The sequence below is a fragment of the Benincasa hispida genome, unplaced genomic scaffold (genome assembly GCF_009727055.1).
Source record: "Benincasa hispida cultivar B227 unplaced genomic scaffold, ASM972705v1 Contig617, whole genome shotgun sequence".
Classification (NCBI taxonomy): domain Eukaryota; kingdom Viridiplantae; phylum Streptophyta; class Magnoliopsida; order Cucurbitales; family Cucurbitaceae; genus Benincasa; species Benincasa hispida.
In genome coordinates this window covers 77,822-105,779 of record NW_024064974.1, presented here as the reverse complement: position 1 = coordinate 105,779, position 27,958 = coordinate 77,822, and the positions used below count along the sequence as shown (strand labels likewise).

The window sequence follows — 27,958 nt, the reverse complement described above, 5'->3', positions numbered from 1 at the left end:
TTCATGAAGAAATCATACTGTGTCTCCTCTCCACGTCCATTAACGTAGTCAATAAAGTTCCGCCAACCATCCAATCTTCAACTGGAGCAGCCAAATTTCCTACCTGGTATGCGTAACTAACTTATAAGTAATAGAAACGAGGAAAAAATCTATGGAGGAAACTGATAACAAGAAAAAGAATGAAAGGTTAAAAAAATTAAAGACTAAAGTGATCAGAAGGTACAAGAAATGGGATAGACAGATCGATGATATTGGTCTAGTTTTTCCACTCTGGAGGAGAGCTCCAGCAGTGTAACCCAAAGCATAGCAATAAGTTGAATCAAAGTTCGCAGGTAAACGACACATCCCTTCGTACCTATAAGTCAAAAGAAGAAATAAACAGAGATAACACACAAAGCACTAACCAGCAAAGTACAATTTTGTTCGTATCATCTCGTGGCCACTCGCTCGTACCATTCGTAAGTTTTTATTTGAAAGTCAATTAGCTGTAAGCCTAACCCATCACTTGATTGGCCATTTTCTTTACAAGTTCATAATGGAAGTCTAGATACTTGGTACCCCTAATTATCAAATATGAATTTAAAAGATCTTAATCCATTTACCAACATACATATTTTTGAGATCTCAACTGATTTGTCTACTACCCAAGTGCTAAATATAATATGTCTTATCACTAAATTATTAAACAGGAGCATTTAAGTAAAACAGCAAAAGTTCAAGCACAAATAGAATAAGTACCCAAAGAAATGTGACTGCCCTTGAATTGGCCGCCCATTATATGCACCTTCTTGCCTTCTCTTTTCCAACTCAGTTTCATGGAAAGACATGTATAAAACAAAAAGAAAAAACAATTACCTGGACGTTGCCATGTCGATCTCTTTCAAGCAACAATTGTTCTTGGATTGCTTGTGGGAAAAATTCAAAAAGGTGATGAGATTGAGTAGTAAGTTTCTTTTTCCATAACCTATCCTCATCTATAATATTTATTTTTCCATAACCTATCTCATCTATAATATCATGGGCAAGAATTTCATTGAGTTCCGAAATAAGCTACTACACTTGTAGAAAGAGGGTTATAAATGATATCAGTTCAAGAATGACATATTGATCCCGAGAATCTTGGTTTAGTGGATAGTGAGCATACAACGAAAAAAAATAAACACAATTAATTACAATAGCAAGAGAAATACCTCCGGAATGAAGTCAATCAGACCCTCAGGAATAAGTACAACACCATAATTAAGAACCAAGTTCAGAACGTTTACCAATTATATCGACAATGTAGTCTGTAACATTAAGGTAAGCTTCTTAGCCGCACCTGCAAAACACATTGTAAATTCGATGTACCCTATAAACTAAAGCTCTATTAATAAATGAGTCAACATTCAAAACATATTATTTTTTGTCTGGAAATTTTTTCGCCTACATACATTCAAAACCAATAAATCTCCATGAGTCAACTACAACTAGGTGGTAGAGAACAAATTTTTCAAAGCTGACAAAAAAGGCATCCGATATCACTTAATAATTGAATATGATATGGGATGTCAATACTTAGTTCCATTGTACCATATTAAAAGTTTCAACCTAATTCCATGAATCCTTTGTTTATCACAAATTTTCATCTTTACTCTTAAGTTTTGTTTGATATTTACCATTCCATGTAAAAATGCAAGAAGATGAAATTCTGAAACAGGATATATTAACTGACTCAACAATTTCAATTTTCATGGTTACATGAGAGTATCTGTTGCATGGATTATTAGTTATTATAGAGACAAAATCTAGTTCTCAAAGAGAACAAACAACCCTAACACATTGTAAATTCGATGTACCCTATAAACTAAAGCTCTATTAATAAATGAGTCAACATTCAAAACACATTATTTTTTGTCTGAAAATTTTTTTCGCCTGCATACAATCAAAACCAATAAATCTCCATGAGTCAACTACAACTAGGTGGTAGAGAACAAATTTTTCAAAGCTGACAAAAAAGGCATCCGATATCACTTAGTAATTGAATATGATATGGGATGTCAATACTTAGTTCCATTGCACCATATTAAAAGTTTCAACCTAATTCCATGAATCCTTTGTTTATCACAAATTTTCATCTTTACCCTTAAGTTTTGTTTGATATTTACTATTCCATATAAAATGCAAGAAGATGAAATTCTGAAACAGGATATATTAACTGACTCAATAATTTCAATTTTCATGGTTACATGAGAGTATCTGTTGCATGGATTATTAGTTATTATAGACAAAATCTAGTTCTCAAAGAGAACAAACAACTCTAGGGTTGCATGTGGAGGTAAATGCCCTTCTTGACAAAGATTTCTATCTGGTAAAGCATGTGGAGATAAATGTCCTCCTAGCAGCTACGTTTTCTACAATAATAGAAATATTTGGATGAGTTTGCAAAGCACACTCTAGTGTGATGTGAGAAGCAGCACGACCCATAAGCCGTCCAACTATGGATATATGTACACTGTTAATGCCATATGATAATAAACTTGAAACTTGAGTGAGAAACAAAAAGGTATCAACATCACAACAATGAAAAAGTACAATCTCACATTAGGTAGATCAAATAGAGAAGGTTAATAAAATTGAGCAGAGAGAAGTGCTCTGTTTTTTTACAGATGAAGCAATAAGATGGGCTTTATTATTGATATTATTTATTTATTTATAAATATTATATTTTTAAAAAAGTGGACATATTTGAACTTGAAATACTGGTAATGTCAATAATTCAGTTATTATGAACATGTCAGCACGTTAGAACTATTTTTAGTTTCAATTTCATTAAGCAAAATGCTTACGGTGGTAATATTTTCCTATAGATCGAGCATCAACCATCACATTACCAATCATTTCTGAATATATCTGCATAAACATCAGTAGAGCCTATTAAGAGTCTCATCTCATGAATGCGACATTCCATTTTTTCCTTGAATTCTTGAAGAAACTACTTCAACTTTGCAATAGTCACCAAAGTTGAGTCCAAACAAAATATGAATTCTAAAGCAGTTACGAAGAGAAATGAGTACCATGTAAGCAGAATCAAATCCAAAACTTGTGGGGACCTCTTTGCATTTGAGATCACCATCCATAGTTTTTGGACAACCAATCACTCAGGTTTTCAAATTCTTACTCCTAATTTGAAAACAACAGAAAGAAGGGGAATATAAATAACAGAGTCTTGCACACAAAAAAATGGAACCCTAGAGTAATTAATTACTCAACCTTATATTTCTACAATAAAAATAATATATAATAGCTTATCCATATATGATAATGAGAGTGAGAAAGAGAGAGCAAAAAGGAGGGAGGCAATAGACAAATTTCATAGTTCTGAAAAATATCTAAAGTTTTCAGCGAGGAAACGGGCATTTGTGTTGGAATCATCTCCACCAATTACAGCAAGGTCATCCAGATCAAGCTTCTGAGTAGTTTCTTCAGCTTCCTTAAGCTGAAAATAGAACCAAACTGTCGATTAATGCCTTGACTACAACTAAGACGTCTCAAAATGAAAATTCTGAGAAGAAAGAGTTTCACCTGATATGGAGTTTCAATCTTATCCTTCCTGGCATATCATATCAAAACCATCCTGATAAAAGAAAAATGCATTTAAATCAAGAATTGCATTCAAATGACAATCACTTCCCATCAAGACTGCATATATTCACACTAATAATTCTAACAAGTGAAAGCTAGAAATCCCTTCAAGAAAATTAAATATATTTTCCATTTTAGATACACACTTCAACAGAATCATGAAGATACCTAGTTGATACACATATCCATTCAGCTCTAATTAAATGAATTTTCCATTGTAAATGTGAAACATGCATTCCTATTTCCCTGTTTAAGCTAATAACTAGGAGAACCTGACTAGGTATGAAACCTTATGCCAAAAAGGAAGAACTCTAAGTGTTGAATAAATGTTCTTCAAAAAGTTTGGAATTTAACTAATGGAAATTTAACTAAGTGCAAGGTTAACACTAAACCAGGCGTTTGGTATAAAACGCATAAAATAAAACTAAGTCAGGGACAATCATGTGTAAAATTGTGAAATTGAACACATTGCATGAAAGTCGCCATGCGTTGAGAATGCGTGAGCAAGGGCAAAGAAAGTGAGAGGTTGAACACAAGGCACTGGGCAGACAATCGTGTAGCAAATGAGCAGTGCTATACGATGAGGTAGACGATTGTCTAGTAAGTGAGTGGCGCTACATGATGAGGTAGGCAATTGTGTAGGCAGGCGCTGGACGATTGTGTAGCAATGCGGAGAGCTAAACGATGAGGTAAGCGATCGTATAGCAATGCGCGGAGCTAAGCGATGAGAAGTGACGTGCTAGACAATCGGGCTATACGATAGGCAAAGTACTACACGATCAGTGTAAGCGTTAGACGATAAGCGTAGAAGCTGGACGATAGCGCTAGACGATAAGCGTAGAAGTTGGACGATAGCACTAGACGATAGGCAAAATACTAAGAGATGGGCACTAGGCGATGACGCTAAGCAATTAGTGGATACGTTGGACAATAAGACATCAGCACTAAACGATGGAGGTAAACGATGCGCGCAGTAGCTAAGCGATAGGCTATGCGTGAGATCGTTGAGAGCGAGATCGTTGACTAAACGATTGAGCTACACGACGGGTTGTTGGAGCTAAGTGCCAGATGTAGGAACTAAATGATGGAGCGGTACTGAGAACTGCGTTACGCAAGATTGATGAGCTCATCAGGATAAATGGTGTTATCGACGGAAGTTTGAAACAGAGATAGTAGGAGCTGGATGAATAAATATTCATGCAAAGTGAGTTCGATGCATGAAGAAGACATATCAAATAGGAGGTGGATGAGGCTGGGCGTTGGCAGAATGAGAGGAATATGCCTAGATATGATCAAAGGAGGAGGTGTCGGGTAAAGGAAAAGGGGTGAGATGCCTATAAAAGGAGCAGAACACTTCACTTTAATCCACAAACCATTTAAGTTCATAAAGATCACTAAGAAAGGAGTAAGTAAGAGCCATTCATGCGTTGAACGAAGGAAAAGAGGTGCTGAATGGACGAAAGTCAAAACAGAGGCACTGAAGGAAGCTGAGTGTACGGATAGACACCTAGGCTAAATTCAAACAAGAAGTTATTCCGAACTACTCATGCAAATCAGGTGATTTTTGGACCAAAAATTTTTAAATTGAATATAGATTTGGTGTGAGGACTGCTTAATGAAATTCTAACTCTAAGGCTATCAAATTCAAGGGAAATCGAAAGGTGCTTACCAGTGTGGAAACAGTCAAGCCAAGGGGAGTGAACTTGAGACTCCGAACTATCACCAAGGAATTTCAAGGCGAAACTCTAAGGTAAACTAGTTAAGACATTTTCACACATTTTTTAAGAAGGAAATGTTTTGAGATAAGGCCCGAAAGAGTGAATAATCTAAGCTTAAAGTTAAATCTGAAATAGGGTCTAGCAAAAGAGTAAGGGAAACCGGGTGAACTGGGAGGAAAAAGAAATCTCAGTAGGTCACTATGAGTGGTTTCCCCTTTTACTCTTTTAAATATATTTAGAATTAATATGTTGTAGTTTATATTATGAGATGAATATGAGGTTGGGATGGTCGGGGGGGTCTATGGACCTAGAACCTGAGCCCAAAATAAATCCTTACAGTATGGTCAAGAAACCAAAGAGTCTAGTTCCTGAGCCTGTGGGAAGGAAAAACCTTGAATGGGATGGTCAGAGGGCCGACGGGCCTAGCTTCTGAGCCCATGAAAGGGAGAACTATGTACACATAGGTTAATGAATATTTTTAAATGTGAAATGTTAACTATCTACCATGTGTGTAGGTTTGTGAAAAGTTTCATGGAATGATGGAGGTTTGCATTGGAACCTCGTGATAGCTTATGACCTGAAAAAGACTTGTATTTATGATTCCACTCATTGAGCTTTGTAAAGTTCATGATTTATTTTCTGTGTTTCTATTGGAACTATGTGCATGGGCTACGCGCTAGCCGAGCCTCACGTTGAGGTTAGGTGGGCAAGGACGCGTGCATGGACGAGGATGCCTTAAGCGATGCGGCTTGTGTGTGCATTGGTGTCCTATGGAATTTGATCGAAACTTAATTAAAATATCTTATCTAAATTCTGAAAAATAGGTTCGATTTTCATCAATTTGGTAGTGTAAGATACCTATATCCAGATCACCTGCTCCATTCTTCTTTTAGATTTGAACTTGCATAATTAATGGTAGGATTCTGATCTGACCTCCTCACATGAAAAATGGTGCGGCGTGAATTATAAAACTGGGAAGGAGATTAAAGGAAACGTAATTTACTCTAGAAAGAGATCATATAACCATCTAGTTCCACCATTGCCTTCTTGATCACAAGCTTGAACTTACCTGTCAAATGAATTCTACCTTTAGAAAGAGGTCATCAAATGATAAATATTAAACTAGACTTCATGAAAATGTTCTATCAATCCAAAGCCTTTCAAAATTGTTAAGAGAAAAGATACTCCATTTTTATCCTTGTTTTTCTGATCTTACATGCACCTTGATTAGTCTTAGTATTGTGTTAGTAACTAGTAAAATATTTGGATACTCAAAAAAAAAAAATAACCTTTTAAGTTTCATCAACTAGAAAACTGATGTCTTTTTAATATAGATTGGGGAGTTTTTTTTTTTTTTCATCTTTCATTTTTTTTCTTCTAGTGAACTCCATTGTTCTCATTTTGGTTGGATTATTGATACTCTGTTTGTCATTTCCCTTCTTATTCCCCATAAAAAATATTCTAGAAAAAAAATTATTAACGTGTTATTCAAGAAAACATGAGAACAGGAATGCACGTTTTCATGAAGAAATCATACCGTATCTCCTCTCCACATCCATTAACGAAGTCCATGCAGTTCCGCTAGCCATCCAATCTTCAACTGGAGCAGCCAAATTTCCTATCGGGTATGCATAACTAACTTATAAGTAATAAAAACGAGGAAAAAAATCTATGGAGGAAACTGATAACAAGAAAAAGAATGAAAGGTTAAAAGGTTAGAGACTAAAATGATCAGAAGGTACAAGAAGTGGGATAGACAGATCGATGATATTGGTCCAGTTTTTCCACTCTGGAGGAGAGCTCCAGCAGTGTAACCCAAAGCATAGCAATAAGTTGAATCAAAATTCATGGGTAAACCACACATTCCTTCATACCTATAAGACAAAAGAAGAAATAAACAGAGATAACACACAGAGCACTAACCAATAAAGTACAATTTTTTCCATATCATCTCGTGGCCATTCGCTCATACCATTCGTAAGTTTACATTTGAAAGTCAATTAGCTGTAAGCCTAACCCATCACTTGATTGGCCATTTTCTTTATGAGTTCATAATGGAAGTCTAGATACTTGGTATCCCCTAATTATCAAATATGAATTTAAAAAATCTTAATGCATTTATCAACATGCATGTTTTTGAGATCTCAACTGATTTGCCTACTACCCAAGTGCTAAATATAATATGTGTTATCACTAAATTATTAAACAGGAGCGTTTAAGTAAAACAGCAAAAGTTCAAGCACGAATAGAATAAGTACCTAAAGAAATGTGACTGCCCCTTGAATTGGCCACCCATTATATGCACCTTTTTGCCTTCTCTTTTCCAACTTAGTTTCATGGAAAGACATGTATAAAACAAAAAGTAAAAACAATTACCTGGACATTGCCATGTGGATCTCTTTCAAGCAACAATTGTTCTTGGATTGCTTAAGGGAAAAATTCAAAAAGGTGATGAGATTGAGTAGTAAGTTTCTTTTTCCATAACCTATCCTCATCTATAATATTTCTTTTTCCATAACCTATCTATAATATCATGGGCAAGAATTTCATTCAGTTCCGAAATAAGCTGTTGCACCTGTAGAAAGCGAGTTATAAATGATATCAGTTCAAGAATGACATATTGATCTCGAGAATCTTGGGTTTAGTGGATAGTGAGCATACAACCAAAAGAAATAAATACAATTAGTTACAATAACAAGAGAAATTCATCCGGAATGAAGTCAATTAGACCCTCGGGAATAAGTATAACACCATAATTAATAACCAAGTTCAGAACGTTTCCTAATTACATCGACAATGTAGTCTGTAACGTTTTTCAAGGTAAGCTTCTTAGCCGCAACCTGCAAAACACATTGTAAATTTGATGTACCCTATAAACTAAAGCTCTATTAATAAATGAGTCAACATTCAAAATACATTATTTTTTGTCTGGAACTTTTTCGCCTACATACATTCAAAACCAATAAATCTCCATGAGTTAACTACAACTAAGTGGTAGAGAACAAATTTTTAAAGCTGACAAAAAAGGCATCCGATATCACTTATGTGAACCCTGAATCCTAATTTCTCTACTTGAGTATGTTCCCTACTGAGACCAGTGTGGTGAGTAGGTTGATGTGGAAACTAATGTGTAATGGTAGAGAAAAGGGTGAAAAATTAGAAGAAAAATGTGTATTTGAAAGCTTGACTTTTGGGGAAAAAACATAAAAAATTGGCTAAGTATAACCTATGTGATGGATGCATTGGAAGGGTTGTGATGAATGCGTTGGATGGGTGGTATGCGGCTGAAGGAAGAAAGTTGAAAGTGATGCGTTGGAAGGATTAAGATGGCACGAGGGTCAACGGTGCAAAGGGCGTGCGGACGCGTTGGTCGCGATGGACGCATTGGACCAAGCGAGCGCCCCATGCGTCGATGCCAAACGCCCATACCAAGCACCCATGCGTCGATGCCAAACGCCTATGCCAAGCGACCTATGCGATGTTGCCGAGCAAGCCATGTGATGATGCCGAGCGAGCTATGCGTTGAGGACGAGCGACCATCCTATACATTGGTGGTGGCAGGCTCTTGCGATGGTTAAGACTTGCGGTGACCAAGTGAGTTGGGTTGCGATGGTGTTGAGTTGAAAACCAAGTGGAACCAAGAGTTGCTATGCGTTGAACATCCAAGAGTTTGTGGACGCATATGAAGGATGAGCTCATATGGGGGACGTCATCAAACATGTGGCTTCTTGGGAAGAAACCTTAAGCCTTAAGCAAATGAGGTGGTTGCACAAGAGGGCATGCAAAAATTAAGCCTCATGCATTGGTTATGTAGGAGAAGGACACCTAAAGTTGCGTTGATCAAAAGTTGCATTGATGGTGTGGGCCTCAAGCAGTAGGTGGAGAAGGCTGGAAGTGGCAGACCTGTCTCTTATACACATCTAGATGTGTATAAGAGACAGATCTTATCCAAATTCTGAAATCAAAAGTTGCATTGATGGTGTGGGCCTCAAGCAGTAGGTGGAGAAGGCTGGAAGTGGCAGACGCTAAGAAAAACACTTGGATGAGGAGGTGTCGACCTTGGAGAGTTTTTGGACGCCTATAAATAGGGCCAAGGACTTCGTTTTTGGATCACAACTCAAAAAGACATTAAAAAGAGTGGGAAAGCTAAGAAAACATTGCGTTGATAGCAAATCCATGCATTGATCATAGAGTTTCAAAGGGGACGCAGTGGACAGTGAAGTCTGGAAAACAGCATCAACATGGGACGAGGAGTTCTCCTAGAATACTCGTGCGTTTGGAGTGATTCCAAAGCCACCTGAAAGCTCTGCAAGTCTAGTTTTCAGGGTAGGGCTACTGGAGAAAAAGCTCCAGGGGATCAAGCTGGAAACTGAGAAGAAGATAGAAGGGTCAGGCTGTCCGGTAAGCTTGGGCCAGTCTTGAAGATTTTGTGATTCCGGCCAAACCATACGGAGTTCTGAGCTCAGATTTTAGGGTAAGCTTCTTAAGATATTTTAGAACATGGTTGTAGAAGGAAGTATCTCAAAATAAGGCTGAGAACTATGAGTAATCTGAGTTTTAAATTGAATCTGGATTTTAGGGGTGTAAAAGGGAGCCCGAGGTAAACAAGAAACTTCTAGAGTGAAAAGTTCCTAGACGACAAGATGAGTGACTAAAATATTTGACAAAAATATTTACAATGTTTTAAAGAAAGCATGTTTTAAAGAAAGATTATTCTCATGCCAGCTAGTTTTACAAAGTAATTTCCAAGCAAACCATGAGTTATGTTTTAAATGCGTGCATGTATGGAAAGTTTGTTGAAAAGCTATTTATGTGTGTTACATATATCCAACATGCGTTAGTATCTTTAAAGCCATGTTTTTATATGTGTTATACTTTACATGCTTTAAAGAGAAAGTCATTTATGACTAATTTTACTTAAAACGCGATACCGAAGGACACTTGAGAAGGTATCCGCCTAACTCGATACCAAAAGACATTTGAGAAGGTATCCGACCAACTTGGTACCGAAGGACATTCGAGAAGGTATCCGACCACTTGGTACCGAAGGACATTCGAGAAGGTATCTGACCAACTTGATACCGAAGGACATTTGAGAAAGTATCTTAGCAACTCGATACTGAAGACCAAGTTTTGAGAAGGTATCTGAGCACTTAGTATGGCCACATGCACGTAGGTAGTTGGAGTCAGAGATTGAGCAAATGGGTTCACTCTTGACTAGCAATTGGTGTTGGGATTTTAACCACAACAGGGTTATTCTCAACTGAGAAATAGTTTTAATGTTTTCTGATAAAAACAGTTTTATATGTTTTATGCTTGGAAAATGTTTATACTGCAGTACAAGGTTACTGTAGAAGTTTATATTTCAGTTTAATCTCTTTATTGAGACTTTTGCATGGGAATCAGTTATCTTTCTTAAGTCACTCACTAAGCTAGCAAGCTCACCCCGTTTTCAAATGTTTTCCTTTCCCCTAGGTAGCGGTCAAATCCTCAGGAGATAGCTCTGCATCTGCTCTGCCACTAAAGGATAAGGATATTGTAACCCGTCGGTTAGGTGGTTACTATAAATATTGTACACATGTTACAGTTGTTCATATAGGGACTATGGTTTTAAGCTTTGGGACTTATGAATCTAGTGTTGTAATTACTCTAAACAGATTATGTTTCTGAATTAATAAATTTTTGGCCTAAAAGGTTTTCCGCTGTACATGAGTTATATTTTGGTATCAAAGTTATTTCGCAAGAACTATTAGGCAGTAAGTGTCAACAAATGGGTTGATAACTGCTGCAGTCACGCCCTTTCTCAGACTCAGAGGGTAGTCTGGGGCGGGGTGTGACAACTTAGGCAATTGAATATGATATGGGATGTCAATACTTAGTTCCATTGCACCATATTAAAAGTTTCAACCTAATTCAATGAATCCTTTGTTTATCACAAATTTTCATCTTTACCCTTAAGTTTTGTTTAATATTTACCATTCCATGTAAAAATGCAAGAAGATGAAATTCTAAAACAGGATATATTAACTAACTCAACAATTTCAATTTTCATGGTTACATGAGAGTATATGTTGCATGGATTATTAGTTATTATTGAGACAAAATCTAGTTCTCAAAGAGAATAAACAACCCTAGGGTTGCATGTGGAGGTAAATGCCCTTCTTGACAAAGATTTCTATCTGGTAAAGCATGTGGAGATAAATGTCCTCCTTGACAAAGGTTTCGATCTTAAGTAGTTTAAATAAAGCAGCTACCTTTTCTCCAATATTAGTAATATTTGGATGAGTTTGCAAAAGCACACTCCAGTGTGATGTGAGAAGCAGCACGACCCATAAGCTGTCCAACTATGGATATATGTACACTGTTAATGCCATATGATAATAAACTTGAAACTTGAGTGAGAAAATAAAAGGTATCAACATCACAACAAATGAAAAGTATCTCACATCAGGTAGATCAAATAGAGAAGGTTAATAAAATTGAGCAGAGAGAAGTGCTCTGTTTTTTATAGATGAAGCAACAGATGGTCTTTATTATTGATATTATTATTTATTTTAAATATATATTTTAAAAAGTGGAACATATCTGAACTTGAAATACTGGTAATGTCAATAATTCAGTTATTATGAACATGTCAGCACATCAGAACTATTTTTAGTTTCAATTTCATTAAGCAAAATGCTTACAGTGGTAATATTTTCCTGTAGATCGAGCATCAACCACCACATTACCAATCATTTCTGAATATATCTGCATAAACATCAGCAGAGCCTATTAAGAGTCTCATCTCATGAATGCGACATTCCATTTTTTCCTTGAATTCTTGAAGAAACTAATTCAACTTTGCAACAGTCACCAAAGTTGGGTCCAAACGAAATATGAATTCTAAAGGAGTTATGAAGAGAAATGAGTACCTTGTAAGCAGAATCAAATCCAAAACTTGTGGGGACCTCTTTGCATTTGAGATCACCATCAATAGTTTTTGGGCAACCAATCACTCGGGTTTTCAAATTCTTATTCCTAATTTGAAAACAACAGAAAGAAGGGGAATATAAATAACAGAGTTTTGCACACAAAAAAAATGGTACCCTTGATTACTCAACCTTATATTTCTGCAATAAAAATAACATATAATAGCTTATCCATATATGACAATTAGAGTGAGAAAGAGAAAGCAAAAAGGAGGGAGACAATAGACAAATTTCATAGTTCTGAAAAAATATCTAAAGTTTTCAGCGAGTAGACGGGCATTTGTGTTGGAATCATCTCCACCAATTACATCAAGACCATCCAGATCAAGCTTCTGAGTAGTTTCTTCAGCTTCCTTAAACTGAAAATAGAACCGAACTGTCAATTAATGCCTTGACTACAACTAAGACGTCTCAAAATGAAAATTCTGGGAAGAAAGAGTTTCACCTGATCTGGAGTTTCAATCTTATCCCTCCCACTGCATATCATATCAAAACCACCCTGATAAAAGAAAAATGCATTTAAATCAAGAATTGCATTCAAATGGCAATCACTTGTAGAGAGAGAATAAGAGGAGATAGGGGGAGAAAGAAGAGAGAGGAGGGAAATATTAAAATTAAATTTTCCCTTCAAGTCATCTTGCCACATAAGTCATCTAGTAAATTTTCTATTTAAATTTAATGAATCTACTTGTAGAGGGACCTTTTAAATCTATTTCTTAAAATTCAAAGACTAAAATGGCTAATTTGAAACATGAATAACCAAAAGAACTCATTATTCTGTTCTCTAATAAGCGTCCATCACTACTTCACAAGAATAGGATTGTCTCCCTAATTCTTCATAATCCTAATTCCCATTAAAAACCAAATAACTTATCAAACGATTTTTGGTTTTTATACATAATATAATCAATATAATGTATAATATATATAAATAAATAGATATATATATATATATATATACACACACACATATACGGTTTGGTTCAATTCGGTTTTGAAACCAAAAACCAAATTAAACAGAAAAATTTGGTTTCCTTATGATTTTAAACTGAACTGAACTTTTAGTAAAAACTTTAAAAAAAAATGCATCTATTATGTTAGTTTTATTGTTCATCCCTACACTGAGCTTTCAATTTTGTGTCTAATAAGTCCCTTAAACTTTAAAAAATGAATCTATTACGCCTTTGACCTATTCAACATATTTTTATTTTTAAATACATGCATCTAAACATAAAAATTGAAATTTTTGCATCCCAAAATTCATATCTAATAAATCAATATGATTTAAGAAAAGTTAAAAATATCATAAACCTATTAGACACAAAATTTTGACAAAAACATGAAAGTTCAAGAATTAAAATTGTAATTTAACAAGATTATAAATATTAGGAAACACAAACAAGAGAAAATTAGGACAAAAGGAATCAAAAGCTACAGTTGAAGAGATTTGAAAATCAAAGAATTTTGAAATTGATTTTGTATAAATTAAAAAAATAAAAAATAAAAATAAAAGTCTTGCACAAGTGCAAACAGATTTTGGGTAGTTTTTTGAAAATTTTCCTGCTCTTTCAACTTTTCTGCTTCAACATTTCAAGAATTCAATGTTTTTTTGTCGCTATAAACAAGCAAAAATGACGTCAGATTCCCTAAGCAGCAGAACAGTAAAGTGGAGGTCTATGGTTGAATGGGGAAGCAAAAGTTGGTTTCTTGCAGCAGAGGTTTTAGAATCTTTGAAGAAAAGATGATCTTATTAAAACGATGGTAAAATTCTGCACGCCACGATATTAAAGAAGACAGATGAATATGTAAAGAAATTTAACCTGTAAGTTCTGGTGTGTAAGCTCGTGGAGTGGACCTTGCTGAATTTTTATTTGGACAATATGCAGCGGAACAAGCTTTTGAGGAAGGAGTCATGACACAGCCTATTTTGCTCTGCCTTGTAAAATTGTGTAAAGAAGCATCTCTAAGTTCATCTCTGGAGAATGATTGTGCATTGCTTGTTGTGATGATAGTTTAGACTGCTCATTAGATTTTATGGTCACCAATAATCTCCACAGGAGCAAAACCCATCTTTAAAATGATGAAACCTACTTGAATCTCTAACAACAATTTCCCGTTCAACAATCTGTGAGATCACCTTGATTGCAGCATTACAGTCTGTACAAGCTCCCAAGTTTTTCATTACCATGATTGGCGACCCATCTGGTGTGTTGAGTAGAGCAAACGCAATCGCTAAACATTCACTGTGGTATCTAAGAGACTCAAAACAATTCAAAAATCAAAGAAAGGACTAACTAAAGATAAAGACTAATAATCTGGCTGAAGAAGAGCGCTCCAGTGTAGGCTAATGTCTTGCACCAAATAAGCATTAAAAAATCACCATAAAGAAGCATTTATTCTAGCCGTCTCAAAACGATCCACCCAAGGCGATGCATTACCATGGAAAACTCCTTGGTTTCCTTCAAACCACAAATCAACTAGCAAAGTTTTTACAACATTATTCCAAAGCACCTTGGGACCTGATTTCAACAAGGGACCCATAAAACCTGCAAAATGTTTCCTTGAAAGGAACCGCTAAATACCCAACTTATTAAAAAGACCTTAAATAACCTTTGCCAACATTTGCCAGCATATGAGCAATCAAGAAAGAGATGCTTTCTCCAAACCTATTTCTAAAGATGTAGACAAAGAGAGGTGATTGGCCATTGATTTCAACGAATAAATTCCCTTGTTTTCTAACGACCTTAACCCTTCTATCATGACCGTCCACCACCCTTTTGCTAAATAATAATCTATGGAGACTCTGAAATTCAACAACTTCATCCTCCTTAAATAATCCTCGAAAGATAACTGCCCATGAAGAAGAAGCAAAACCCCAGTGGCCTGCTACTGAAACTTGTGGATTGAGAGCTACCTTGTAAAGCTTTGGAAAAGTCACAGGCAGAGGCAGCCGATCAATCCAAGGATTCTGCCAAAATTCAATTCTACTCGCATTCCCCAACTTATAAAGTGCTAGAGCTTCAACTTTCATCCAAGCTCTAGAAATGTTAAACCAATGACTTAGGAGACTAGGACTTGATTTATCTGTTATGTGCCAATTGAACTTGTCACTTTCATGAATGCTTCTGATGACTTGACACCACAAGGAGACTTCTTCATTTAAATAACGCCAACCCCACTTGGCTAATAAGGCTAGATTTTTCTTCTTTAATCCACTGAGACCAAGGGCACCATCCTTTTGAGAACGAGAAACTAATTCCCATTTAATCAAATGATTCAATTTGCCTCCTTCATGACCCCTCCCCAAACGAATTTTCTCATGATACCCTCTATTGTAGAAACTACCTTTTCAGGCATTCAAAATGAAGACATGCAGTATGTTGGAGGATTAGAAAGGACTGATTTACGGAGTAGCTCTTCCTCCCCTTGATAAATTACATCCTCCATTTATCTAGCTTAATCTGAAACTTATCAATCACAGGTTGCCAAAAAGCTTACTTTTCAAGTATCCTTCCAATGGTAGCTGATTCAAGAAAGGTAGTTGTCCCGCTTTACAATTCAACCTCAAGGCTGCCGAGTTTATAAATTTAATAAGCACTTCACGACTGAATTTTGAAAACAAGAACAGCAATGGCTCATTTAACCGAATGTCATTTTCGCAACGTTGAACAACCACACCAGATGCCACAAGTTCATCCACATTATCAATACATTAACGAACTAGCTTCATAATAGGAACTTCTGATGCTCATACACAAATACATTTTATAGAATTTCATTCTTCCCTCCTTCAGTTTCTTCTTCTTTTATAAAAATAATCACTAATTACTCAAAAATCGAAATCAAATACGAATATCCCAAAAAATAGCAGAACAATTTAAATGAAAAGAAAAAGAGAGAGAAAAAACACCTTCTTCTGGAGACCACTGGTTTCAGTTTTCTATCCTTCAATCAGCTTGGTCGGAATCAAATCAATCTGAAAATCCAATATACACATCATGTAATCAACATAAACAATAATAGGAAACACAAACACAGTACACAATCGAAGAACCAAAAGAAATTATTCTCATCTAGCAACCACAAATTAGAATGATAACAATCCAAATCACATAATACAGTAATAAAACAAAGAATAAGCGCAGATTCAGAAAGAGATGAAATAAGAAAGTGAATGGAACCTTGGAAGAGGAGCGGCGACATAGTTACCTGATACCTTGAGATAGATAGAATCGTAAAAAATAAAATCCATGGATAAATATGTATGTTGTAATTTTTAAATCTATAAACCAGAAAGATAGAAATGTAATTAAATACACCTTCAATACCTTGATGTCACTGCCTGTCATACACCTTTATCACTAAAAAAAATGGTCATCCATCGTTCATCCTTCTTCCTTCTATCCCCACAACGCAAAGCTGAACAATGAATGCAACTTATATGATTTAATAGATATTGAGAATTGTTCAAATTGAAGTCGTCATTAATAGTAAGTAGCATCAAGACCGTGTATTCTGTAGCCAAAATATTATTTGCAGTGACAAAACTGACTTCTCTTTTGTATGCAATACTCCTCCCATTGCATTAACTAGCTTCCCAATAGTTTGAAGTTAATTTCCACAGAAAAGCCTTCCTGCAGTTAAAAAGTTCCACATAGTGACCTTTCTCGAATGAAATGTTTTGAGTTTTGCAACAGAATGAACCTCTATCAATAGTTCCCAAAACTATAGGACAAAACTTAAGATGTACAGAGACCAGACCAAAGAGACCAAAATATTATGTCAACCCAATTCAAGAAACAAGTGTTTTGGGGATTCTTATAATATTACCTGTGAGGCAATAAATACCCTTGGGACAACCAAGCCCTAGCCTTCCAGAAGATCATATATTTCTTCGTTACTGATCTTCAGCACCGCAACTTATACAAGCATCCCGATGTTCAGCCGCTCGCCACCACCTGCTCCGACGATAGTGGCGACTTCACTTTCTTCGTCGCCTAAAATGTCCTTCAGCGACCGGTACACAATCCCCGATGCTTCTCACAGCCAAACATCGTGTGTCTCTTGCCGGCACCGTTGGCGTCCGTACGGCATAATCATACATTTCTCACCCAACTCAACACATCCTCGCTTCGACGAACTTCTTGCAAAAGGAGTCGAGGTCTTTCTCTCCGACAGATTGGGAGTTTTTAACGGCAGAATTGGGGAAAGGAGATGAATCTGCCCGTAAATGAAGACCATACCGAAACTCTGTTCTCTTTCTTCTCTCTCTACATTGCCGTTGCGCTTTATCATACACACAAGAGATTTATCAATTCTCACTGTTACAAACATAAATTTGTTAGAGAGAGAGTCTGAACCAAAGAAGAGGCAAAACAGTCAGCTATCATTGACTTACCGCCGGGATCCTCCGCCAGAACGTCTTCGACCTAAGAGGATCGGTTGCATTCCGGCATTATTCATCTTCTCTCCAAGTACCAAAACTGCCACAAGAAATCCCTCACATTTGGTTCGTTCAATTACTCTAATTCTCTCACTTTCCTTTCAATCCATTTTTCCACTACTTTCTTCAGCCATTCAAGTCGATCGAAAACAGTATCAAAGCTAAGTCTCGGTCGTATATCTCCGGCTACTCCGCTGCCAGAGACAACGAACGTCATGAAATGACGATAAAGAAGGAAGAAGATCCAAGGTTGATTTCGACCGGAGAAAAGGGTTGGGGTTTGAACCCTTTTTTTTTTCAAACGTCAAATTGGTCCTTTTCACGCCTACGACCTACCATTTAAAAATGTTTTTTTCTTCTTTTTTCTCTTTTTTCTCTTTTTTCTTCTAATTCATTCAAATAATTAACCTTCAAATCATTTCAAAAAATATATGCAACGGTAAAATCGGAAGAGACCTCCTAGTTGGGCTAGTCACTCTTACCCGGTGACAAAACCGGACTAGATGGTGTCACGTGTCAAATCCTTTTCATTCTGACTTTTCACTGGAATAACATCGAATGATAGGTATGAAATTATGCATTCAAACTTATAATACTATAAGGATAAGATAAGCAGGTAGCGGGAATCGAACCCGCCTCGTTAAGTTGGAAGGCTAAATATAAAATTTGGACTTTGTAAGTTCTACAAATGTTAAAATTAGACTTTCAAACTTATAATAGTCATAGAAATTCGACTTCTAAATGATAAAATTGACCCGTCAAACTTATACAGTTGTTACAATTTCTACTATTATGTAAGTTTGAGGATCTAATTTTAGCACTTGTATAAGAGATTAATTTTTACAATTAAAAGTTTGAAGGTACAATTGCAACTACCATCATAATTTAGAAGTGATTTTTTTAAATACCCATTAAAATATTATGGTTTCTCTTTTTACTCCATGACAGTTACAATTTGAGAATTTTTTTTTTTTAAAGTAGACCCTTAAATTTTGTGTTGATTTTTTATTTGGGTCGTAATTTTCGTTGTATGCAACCGTGAATATTTTTATTAATACCTTAGTTAGTTACTTGTAGGTAATTATAATGTGAAATTTTATAATTAATTCTAGTAGTGATAGAAAATTAGGAAAAATAATTTAATTATAATTATTTTAAATTATTTATAGAGATTAACACAATGGACTAAACGAGTTTTCAGACACATCGTACTTCCACTTGGGTCAAGGCTGCCACTCAGCCCTAAGACAGATCAAAGAAGAGTGGGGAACCTCTCACTAGTTTTTGGAATTCGACATCAGGAACTGTTTTTCACACATCTTGTCGAGGCAAGAAAGGACTGAGCTCTTGTAGATATTGGCTATGGTCAAAATGCAAAACTTCCTTTATTGTAATAGACAAGGCTACAAACAAGCGCCTCCAAAGCTATATCAAAGTTGTCATAAAAGAAACAAGAAAGAACAGGAATCCAACTAGAGAACTGAAGTTTCCCAAGACCAGTTACGGTAAGGTGCGCTGGGCACGAATCTAGCCAGATTCCTTAGTAGATAGTTCGAGTTCCTAGCTACTAAAGTTGAAAGATTGAAAAGTCCAAAGGACTAAGCCAATATGCAACTTGGTTTTCTGCCCGAACGACCCTAATGTACAAAAAAGAAAGAAGAAAGGTAAACAAGTTGGGTCACCCCTGGCCCTGATTATAAAGCTCATGTTGGATCGATATGGCAACCCTAGAGGGGGTGAATAGGGTTTAATTAAACTTTTTTTTTTAAATTAACCCAATCAAACTAATTAATACACTTTTTATAAATAATAAGAAAAATTCAATTTATGCAACAAATAAGATGACAAAAAAGTGTGATAGTTTAATTTTATCAAATTTTAGCAAATAAATAAGAACAAACTAAAACATACAATAAATTACTTAAATTAATTGCAAAAATAAAAAGGAAGGAGTTAGAGAAGAAGACACCGTAATTTTTATAGTGGTTCGGTCAAACTCGACCTACTCCACTCTCCAAGCGCCTCTTGGGAATTTGAATAAAATCTTTCTGACTCTTTCCACGGATTAAAGCCCAACCGTTATACCACTGCTCCTTTTACGGTTCAAGAGCAAACTCGATCCTTTCCACGGTTTAGGATCAGACCGTTACAAATGTTGGAATTTTTGAAGAACACAATACAACTCTCACTAGAGTGGATTTACAAGTTTAAGCACTCAACAAATTTATCCTCTACAATAACACTCTCTCAAGAATAAGATGAAAAGAAAAAAATTGGGAGATTAGAGAGAGCAACAATAGAAATTTTTGAGTTTTGGAGGATTATGAAAATGTAAAATTGTTAGTACACAATTTGGAGAGGAAGATGGTTTATATATAAATGGAAAAAAAATTTTAGAAATCACAATTAATTTGGACCATTAGATTTTGGAAAAGAAAAATCAATGGTGGAGATTTTAAACTAAATTAGTCGTTAGATACAAACAAAATATAATATTAAATTCATTTTCTTTTGAAATTCATTTTCTTTTTAAAATTAATCCAAAAAATTAAAAAACACTATTAATGTGTAAAAAACTAGCCGTTAGACACAAAAATAATATTAAATTTCATTTTTCTTTTAATTTATTTTCTTTTTAAAGTTAATCCAAAAAATTTAAAAAACATATCATTGTTAAAAAACTAGCCGTTAGACACACAAAAAATAATATTAAAATTTATTTTCCTTTTAGTTTTTTTTAATTTCAATTTTTTTTAAATCAATCCAAAAATAAAAAGTCCATCATATTTAATCTCTTAATGATCCACCATTCAACTAATATGCTGCCACATGTCTATATGCAAATGGTCTATTTTCTCTATAACTTGTTTCGGTCATATTGTCTTCTTTTAGCTCTGATTTGAGTGATTCAAGAGGTGTTGGAATCGTTGTTCCGAGCTCTATGCTTATGGACATATTAAAACACTAAAATTTTTCAGTAATTAAAAATTGAGTTTGTTATCATCAAAACATATCACCATAAAGATCATTCTTGAAATTCACTCAAAAAAATAAATTCTCCCCTTAATTAATACAATCAAAATCATAACAAATTTATAGCATATTTTTCTTAAACTTCTTCCCCTTTGGAATCATCAAAAAGAATAATTAAGAAAAATTTAGAACTACATAAATGTTTCCTTTAAAAACATGAACATAAATTTAGCACAACTCTCCCTAAGAATATTAACACATGCTTTCCATATCTTCCTCTATCAAAATGTCTTCTAAAAGATTTAACAAGTAAAATTATAAAATCAAAAGGCATCAAACGAATAATACCGAGCTCAAGCCTATTTTTGCAAAAGTTTTCTTCATTCAAAAACTTGGTAAAAATATCCGCTAATTGATTATTAAAGCATACAAATTCAAGAGTAATATTATCATTTTGCACATGCTCTCTAGTAAAGTGATGTCTAATATCAATATGCTTAGTCCTAGAATGATGTATAGGATTTTTTAGTCAAATTAATAGCACTAGTGTTATCACAAAATATAGGCACATTATCAAACTTTAATCCAAAATCACAAAGAGTTTGTTTTCATCCAAAGAATTTGAGTACAACAACTAGCAACTGCAATATATTCCGCTTCGGTAGTGGATAAGGCAACCGAATTTTGCTTTTTACTAAACCAAGAAAACTAAGGAACTACCAAGAAATTGACAAGTCCCACTAGTACTCTTACGGTCAAGTAAACTACCACAAAATCCGCATCGGAATATCCTACCAAATTAAATTCAACATCTAGGATACCATAAGCCTAAATCAATAGTATCAAGCAAATATTTAAAAATTAACGACATGTAAATGTGATTTCTTAGGACAAAGATTTGAAATCTAGCACAAAGACATACACTAAACATAATATCAGGTCTATTAGCGGTTAAATAAAGTAAAGATCCAATCATACCTCTATAAGTTTTTTATATCCACACACTTACCTTTTTTCATCCTTGTCAAGCTTAGTGGATGTGTCATAGGAGTTTTTGCAATTTTACCTTCATTGAATTTTGAACCTTTTGAGTAAATCCCTTGTGTATTTTTCTTGACTTATGAAAATACCATCCTTGAGTTGTTTGATTTGGAGTCCAAGGAAAGAAGCTAAGTTCCTCCCATCATACTTATCTCAAATTCACTATGCATACACTTAGAAAATTCTTCACACAAAGATGGATTAGTAGAACCAAAATAATATCATCCACATATATTTTGTACTAAAAGCATATCATTTTCTTTAGTTTTAATAAAAAGAGTAGTATCAAATTTTACCCATTTTAAATCCATTCTCAAGCAAGAAATTATTAAGTCTATCATACCAAGCTCTTGGAGCTTTTTAAAGCCATAAAGAGTCTTTTTCAACTAATAGACATGATTAGGAAAATTTAAAACTTTCAAACCCCGGAGGTTGTTCTATATAAACTTCTCCATGATAAACCATTTAAAAATGCACTTTTCACAATCATTTTGATACAAAATGAAATTCTTATAAGAAGCAAAAGCAAGCAACATTCTAATAGCTTCCAATCTAGCAACGGGTACAAAAGTTTCTTTTCTTCATAATCTATTCCTTCCTCTTGACAATAACCTTGAGCTACAAGTCTAGCTTTATTTCTAATGATATTTTCATTTGCATCAATTTTATTTCTAAAGACCCATTTAGTTTCCAATTATAGAAGCATGAGAGGGCCTAGGGACTAACTCTCAAACTTTATTCCTTTCAAATTGATTTAATTCTTCTTGCATAGTTAAAATCTAAAATTCATCATTTTTGGCATCTTTTAAAACTTTTTAGTTCAATTTGAGAACAAAAAGCAAGATTATTAACATATTAAGAGAGGAACGAGTTTTCACCACCTTGTTCGGGATCACCAAGAATTAATTCTTTGGGATGGGAAAGGAGCATACCTCCACTCTTTTAGGCATGGATGAAGAACCAACTTCATTTCTTTTCGATTAAGCTCACCTCTGCTTACTTGAAACAATTTCCTTTGCCTTTGTCACTAACAAGTAAATCTCCAAAATTTCCTTCGAAAACCATCACTTATACTACCTTTACTAATTTATTTTACCTTTCTTGTTGCTCACTAAAGGTTACAAGACTCCATCCTTTTTTGGAGAGAGAGACAAACCTGGATGGGTCTCCTAATCATTGTGCCTCGAGCAAATCACTTTCCAAGTACCACTTGTTTTTTCTTAGGAGTGCTTTCAAACAAACCTACAAACACAAATGTTTCAAGTTTGATTCTTTGTACCCACGCTTGTTTGGGTCCTAGATAGTTAGCATTGACTAACTTGGGAATCCATTTCATTTTTGCATAGACATTTAAGGCATTGGATTTAGACAAAGTAGCAAGAATAAGTTGTATGTCCAAAACTTTGCCACATGAGAAATTAAACAACATTATGCAAAGATTTATCTCTTTACAACAAATTTATGCACTCTACTTTTTTTGGAGAAATTATTCTTGGAGCATTGTGAAACTTTGCCCTTGAGAAAAAAATTCTTCTTGGAGAAGTAGTATGAGCATCTTTCAATTTGAAACACTTAGGTCTAATTATGGCCTTCAACACCAACAATAATGACATATTAGGCACAAAGTTAGAATTTAACATGCTTAGACACAACCTTAGGCTTATTAAGCTTAGGCATATTATGAGATACTTTAACAAAGATAGTTTTAGAACTTGAAGGAGTAGAACTTTCATCAATATAGCCTAAACCTCTTTTATCACCAAAAGGCTTGCCTACTTCAATTATCTTGTCTAATCTTTGAGCACCTATTGTCAACTTTTAATAGATTCTTTAGCCTTATCAAGTTATTGCAAAGCACTAAATTCTTTTTCTTTGAGTAATTTAATCAAATTATATTTTTCACAACTATCATGCTCAAGAAATTTAACTTTGTCAATCAAGGCATTTTTCTCATCACAATCAAAAGCATGCTTGTCACAAGAGATATTCATTTCATCAATATACATAGCATCATGGCTCATTCTCTTTTAAGCAAGCAAGTTCTTCAAGACTTAACTTTACTAAATAAAAATGTTGTATTTCTTTTTAAGCACAACATACTTAGAAACTAAGTTTTTCTAAAATCATTTTGCATATTTTTTAAAAGCTTCAAACAATTCATTATAAGAAAGAGTTCTAGAGTTTACTTCATCATTTTTGTTCATCCTCTTTGTCACTATAAAGCCATGAAGCAAAAATTGGCCACTTCTTCATTATCACTCCCACTTTCGCTTTCATCGCTTTCATCCCAAATAGCTTTCATTGCTTTCTTCTTGGAATTTCTTGGATGATTTGAGAAAAGGACAATCGGTTCTAATATGACCCGGCTTTTTTGCATTCATAGCATCTAAACCTCATCCTTTTTGCTCTTTTCACTATATGACTCCTTTTTTGTTGGAGAGATGCTCTTGAATTGCTTCTTTCTCTTTGATGAAGTTTCTTATACTTACGTTGAAAGATAGGCAACATCATCTTCATCAAGGTCATTTTTTCATCTTGGGAGTCAACTTCTAAAGAGATGGTTCTTTAAAGCTACTCTTTTTCTTTTCTTTTTCTTCTCATCCTCCATGTTTTTCTTGATCTTTTATCTTCATGCGTCAACAACGAGCCCATGAATTCATCAATGGAGAGATCCTTTGCTCTGAATGGCGGTGACTTTAGGCTCCATTGTTTAGGCAAAGACCACAATAACTTTCTTATCTTCTCAAGATTTGAGCTACTTTTTCCCAAGTCCTTCTAAAGCATTGACAAATGTTTAGTAAATTTAATAAACATATCGGAAATAGCTTCATTTTCATCAATTTTAAACATTTCATATTGATTGAACTTAACATGCCAATCTTTGTTTCTTTACTTGATTATTCTTCATGGATAATTTCTAATTTATCCTCATATCTCTTTAGCGGTTTTGCAAATATAGACACTCTATTATACTTCAATTCATTCAAAGCACAAAATAAACAATTATAGCCTTTGCGCATTTTAAAGAGCATGCTTTCTTTTCATTTATTGACCATTCTTCCTTAGGTTTTATAGTGCTAACACCATCAACATCTTTTATTTGAATTTTAAAACTTCCTCAACAATATCCCATAAATCATAATCAATAGAAAGCAAAGAAAAATCTCATTCTATTTTTTCAATAACTATAATTAGTACCATTAAAGAAAGGAGACTTCTGTAATAGATTGATTATTGGTAATAAGGATAAAAAACCTAAAGTTGCCATAGCCTCAAAACAATAAAGTTTTTCAAGAAATAAATATTTCAAGAAGAGCAACCCTCTTTGATACCAATTGTTGGATCGATATGGCAACCCTAGAGGGGGTGAATAGGGTTTTAATTAAACTTTTTTTTTTTAAATTACCCAATCAAAACTAATTAATACACACTTTTTATAAATAATAAGAAAAATTCAATTTATGCAACAAATAAGATGACAAAAAAGTGTGATAGTTTAATTCTATTAAATTTTAGCAAAATAAATAAGAACAAACTAAAACATACAATAAATTACTTAAATTAATTGCAAAAATAAAAAGGAAAGAGTTAGAGAAGAAGACACCGTAATTTTTATAGTGGTTCGGTCAAACTCGACCTACTCCACTCTCCAAGCGCCTCTTGGGAATTTGAATAAAATCTTTCTGACTCTTTCCACGGATTAGAGCCCAACCGTTATACCACTGCTCCTTTTATAGGTTCAAGAGCAAACTCGATCCTTTCCACGGTTTAGGATCAAACCGTTACAAATGTTGGAATTTTTGAAGAACACAATACAACTCTCACTAGAGTGGATTTACAAGTTTAAGCACTCAACAAATTTATCCTCACAATACAATAACACTCTCTCAAGAATAAGATGAAAAGAAAAAAATTGGGAGGTTAGAGAGAGCAACAATGGAAACTTTTGAGTTTTGGAGGATTATGAAAATGTAAAATTTGTTAGTACACAATTTGGAGAGGAAGATGGTTTATATATAAATGGAAAAAAATTTTAAGAAATCACAATTAATTTGGACCATTAGATTTTGGAAAAGAAAAATCAATGGTGGAGATTTACTAAATTAGTCGTTAGATACAAACAAAATATAATATTAAATTCATTTTCTTTTTAAAATTAATCCAAAAAATAAAAAACATACAATGTGTAAAAAACTAGCCGTTAGACACAAAAATAATATTAAATTCATTTTCCTTTTAATTCACTTTCTTTTTAAATTGATTCTTTTTAAAGTCAATACAAAAATTAAAAAAACATACAATGTGTAAAAAACTAGCTGTTAGACACAAAAATAATATTAAATTTATTTTTCTTTTAAATTTCTTTTAAATTTCAATTTTTTTATTTTAAATCAATCCAAAAATCAAAAGTTCATCATATGTTAATCTCTTAATGATCCACCATTCAACCAATATGCTACCATAATGTTTACATGCAAATGGTCTGGTTATGCCACGTTATCCACCACAATATTTTCTATATAGACTTGTTTCGGTCATATCGTCTTCGTTTTAGCTCCAATTTGAGTGATTCAAGAGGTGTTGGAATCGTTGTTTCAAGCTCTATGCTATGGACATATTAAAATACTAAGATTTTCAGTAATTAAAAATTGAGTTTGTTATGATCAAAACATTGATTAATTAATTAGAGATTAAGGGCCAAAAAGCCAACAATCTCCCCTTTTTGATGATGACAAACCATTCAAGAAAAATAGCTTGAAATGCATGTAATCTCAACCTTAGCATCAACGACGTTTTTTGTTTCTGAAAGATCTGTTAACGACTCACTGAGTGCACGAATAATCTTGACTGAATTAGATTCAACAATAAGGGATTGCTTCATAAATCCTGCCATTTGGGAAAAACATAATAATCTCACTTTAATGGTCTCACCTTCAAATGCTTTGATTGACAAGCCATAATTAAAACGCTTAAACCCGGTGCAGATAGGAGAACTCCAAGAGTCATGAATCACCCACTCCAAACCACCAAAATTATTTTCACTGCACCATGAGGCATCAACAATAAGCTTTCAGCAACAATCGGGAGGGGGAATCAGCAATCCTGACTCATACAACTCTCAAATCTCACTGGCACAAGGAACACAAAAGAGATAAATTAATATTGACTTCCTCCAATATCAATTTTGTAACATTCTTAAATCAACTTTATTTCATCAACCAATTCTTGAGTAATTTTGTATTCATATAATAGGATATAACATCACATCAATCAATATGAAAGAAAACTAAAAGAAGCTTTAGCATAATTCAAAATTACTAAAAGATTAAGGTGAGATCATAGATATTTTTATATAGCACCTGCATCAAAGATTTAATTTGTTAGTGCTCAATTTAAATTTAAACAAGCTATGTGTCCGTCACCTGTGGAAAGACAGAGTTTTATCGTCCAATCACGAGTGAAGGATTTTGTTCGTATGTTGAAAGCTTCTATACAATTACATGTGCATCTAGTGTAGTGACTTGGAAACAGACAAAGCAACCAAGGCTTTAGACACTCGCTCTGCTTTATCTACTTCTTCCTCTCCCTCTTGGTGGTTAGAGTTAATTTAATATATAAAGAAACTAACCAAACCTATATAAATTGACATTAGTTAGCCAATATTGAACTCAAAAACAAAAAAAAATAATAGATAAACAAAACATTAGTTAATCAAATTTAGCTCGTACTAAATAAATTTTATTTTGATAAATCCAATCGACATTAATTCTTATATGCATTTTCGTAGTAATAATTAAGATCACTTGCACGTTGCACCTAATTTTTAATAAATAATTTTCAACCAATTACGTTTTTAAATCATATGATTTTTTTAACTTTTCAATGAACAACTCTACAGCCACCCTTTCATAAAAAATTATTAAACATTCATTCTACAATTGAACCTTCACTAATTTCTAGTTACCAATATTTGTTCAATGACCTATTGACTAGAGAAGTTAAGAAATTATAATCTATGAAGTGCATAGTCTAAAACAAACAAACAAAATTTTATTACCCAACTCATTTGCATATTCTTTCTTTAAGCATTTCTAAGCTCCACCGCATTGCTGCATGAACCTTGTAATTAACCTCATCCACAAACTTCAAATAAGTATATCTCCAACTCTTATTCAAAATTAAAGTTCAAA

The 27,958-nt window shown here is 34.2% G+C and overlaps 1 long non-coding RNA gene and 1 pseudogene across 3 annotated transcripts; both read right to left on the bottom strand.

The window, feature by feature from the left end:
• Nucleotide 1: 1 nt before the first annotated feature.
• LOC120069818 lies at nucleotides 2-12,477 on the bottom strand (annotated as a pseudogene).
• Nucleotides 12,478-15,662: 3,185 nt separating this feature from the next.
• On the bottom strand, nucleotides 15,663-18,037 carry LOC120069821. 3 transcript variants are annotated; one of them, XR_005479702.1, is made up of 6 exons: nucleotides 17,709-18,036; nucleotides 17,141-17,631; nucleotides 16,818-16,944; nucleotides 16,639-16,729; nucleotides 16,492-16,526; nucleotides 15,663-16,286 (listed from the first exon to the last, which is right to left on the bottom strand). It is a non-coding gene; the product is annotated as an uncharacterized LOC120069821 (long non-coding RNA). The 3 variants fall into 3 exon arrangements; XR_005479700.1 differs by having other exon boundaries at nucleotides 16,492-16,729; nucleotides 17,709-18,037; XR_005479701.1 differs by lacking the exon at nucleotides 16,492-16,526.
• Between the last annotated feature and the right edge of the window lie 9,921 nt (nucleotides 18,038-27,958).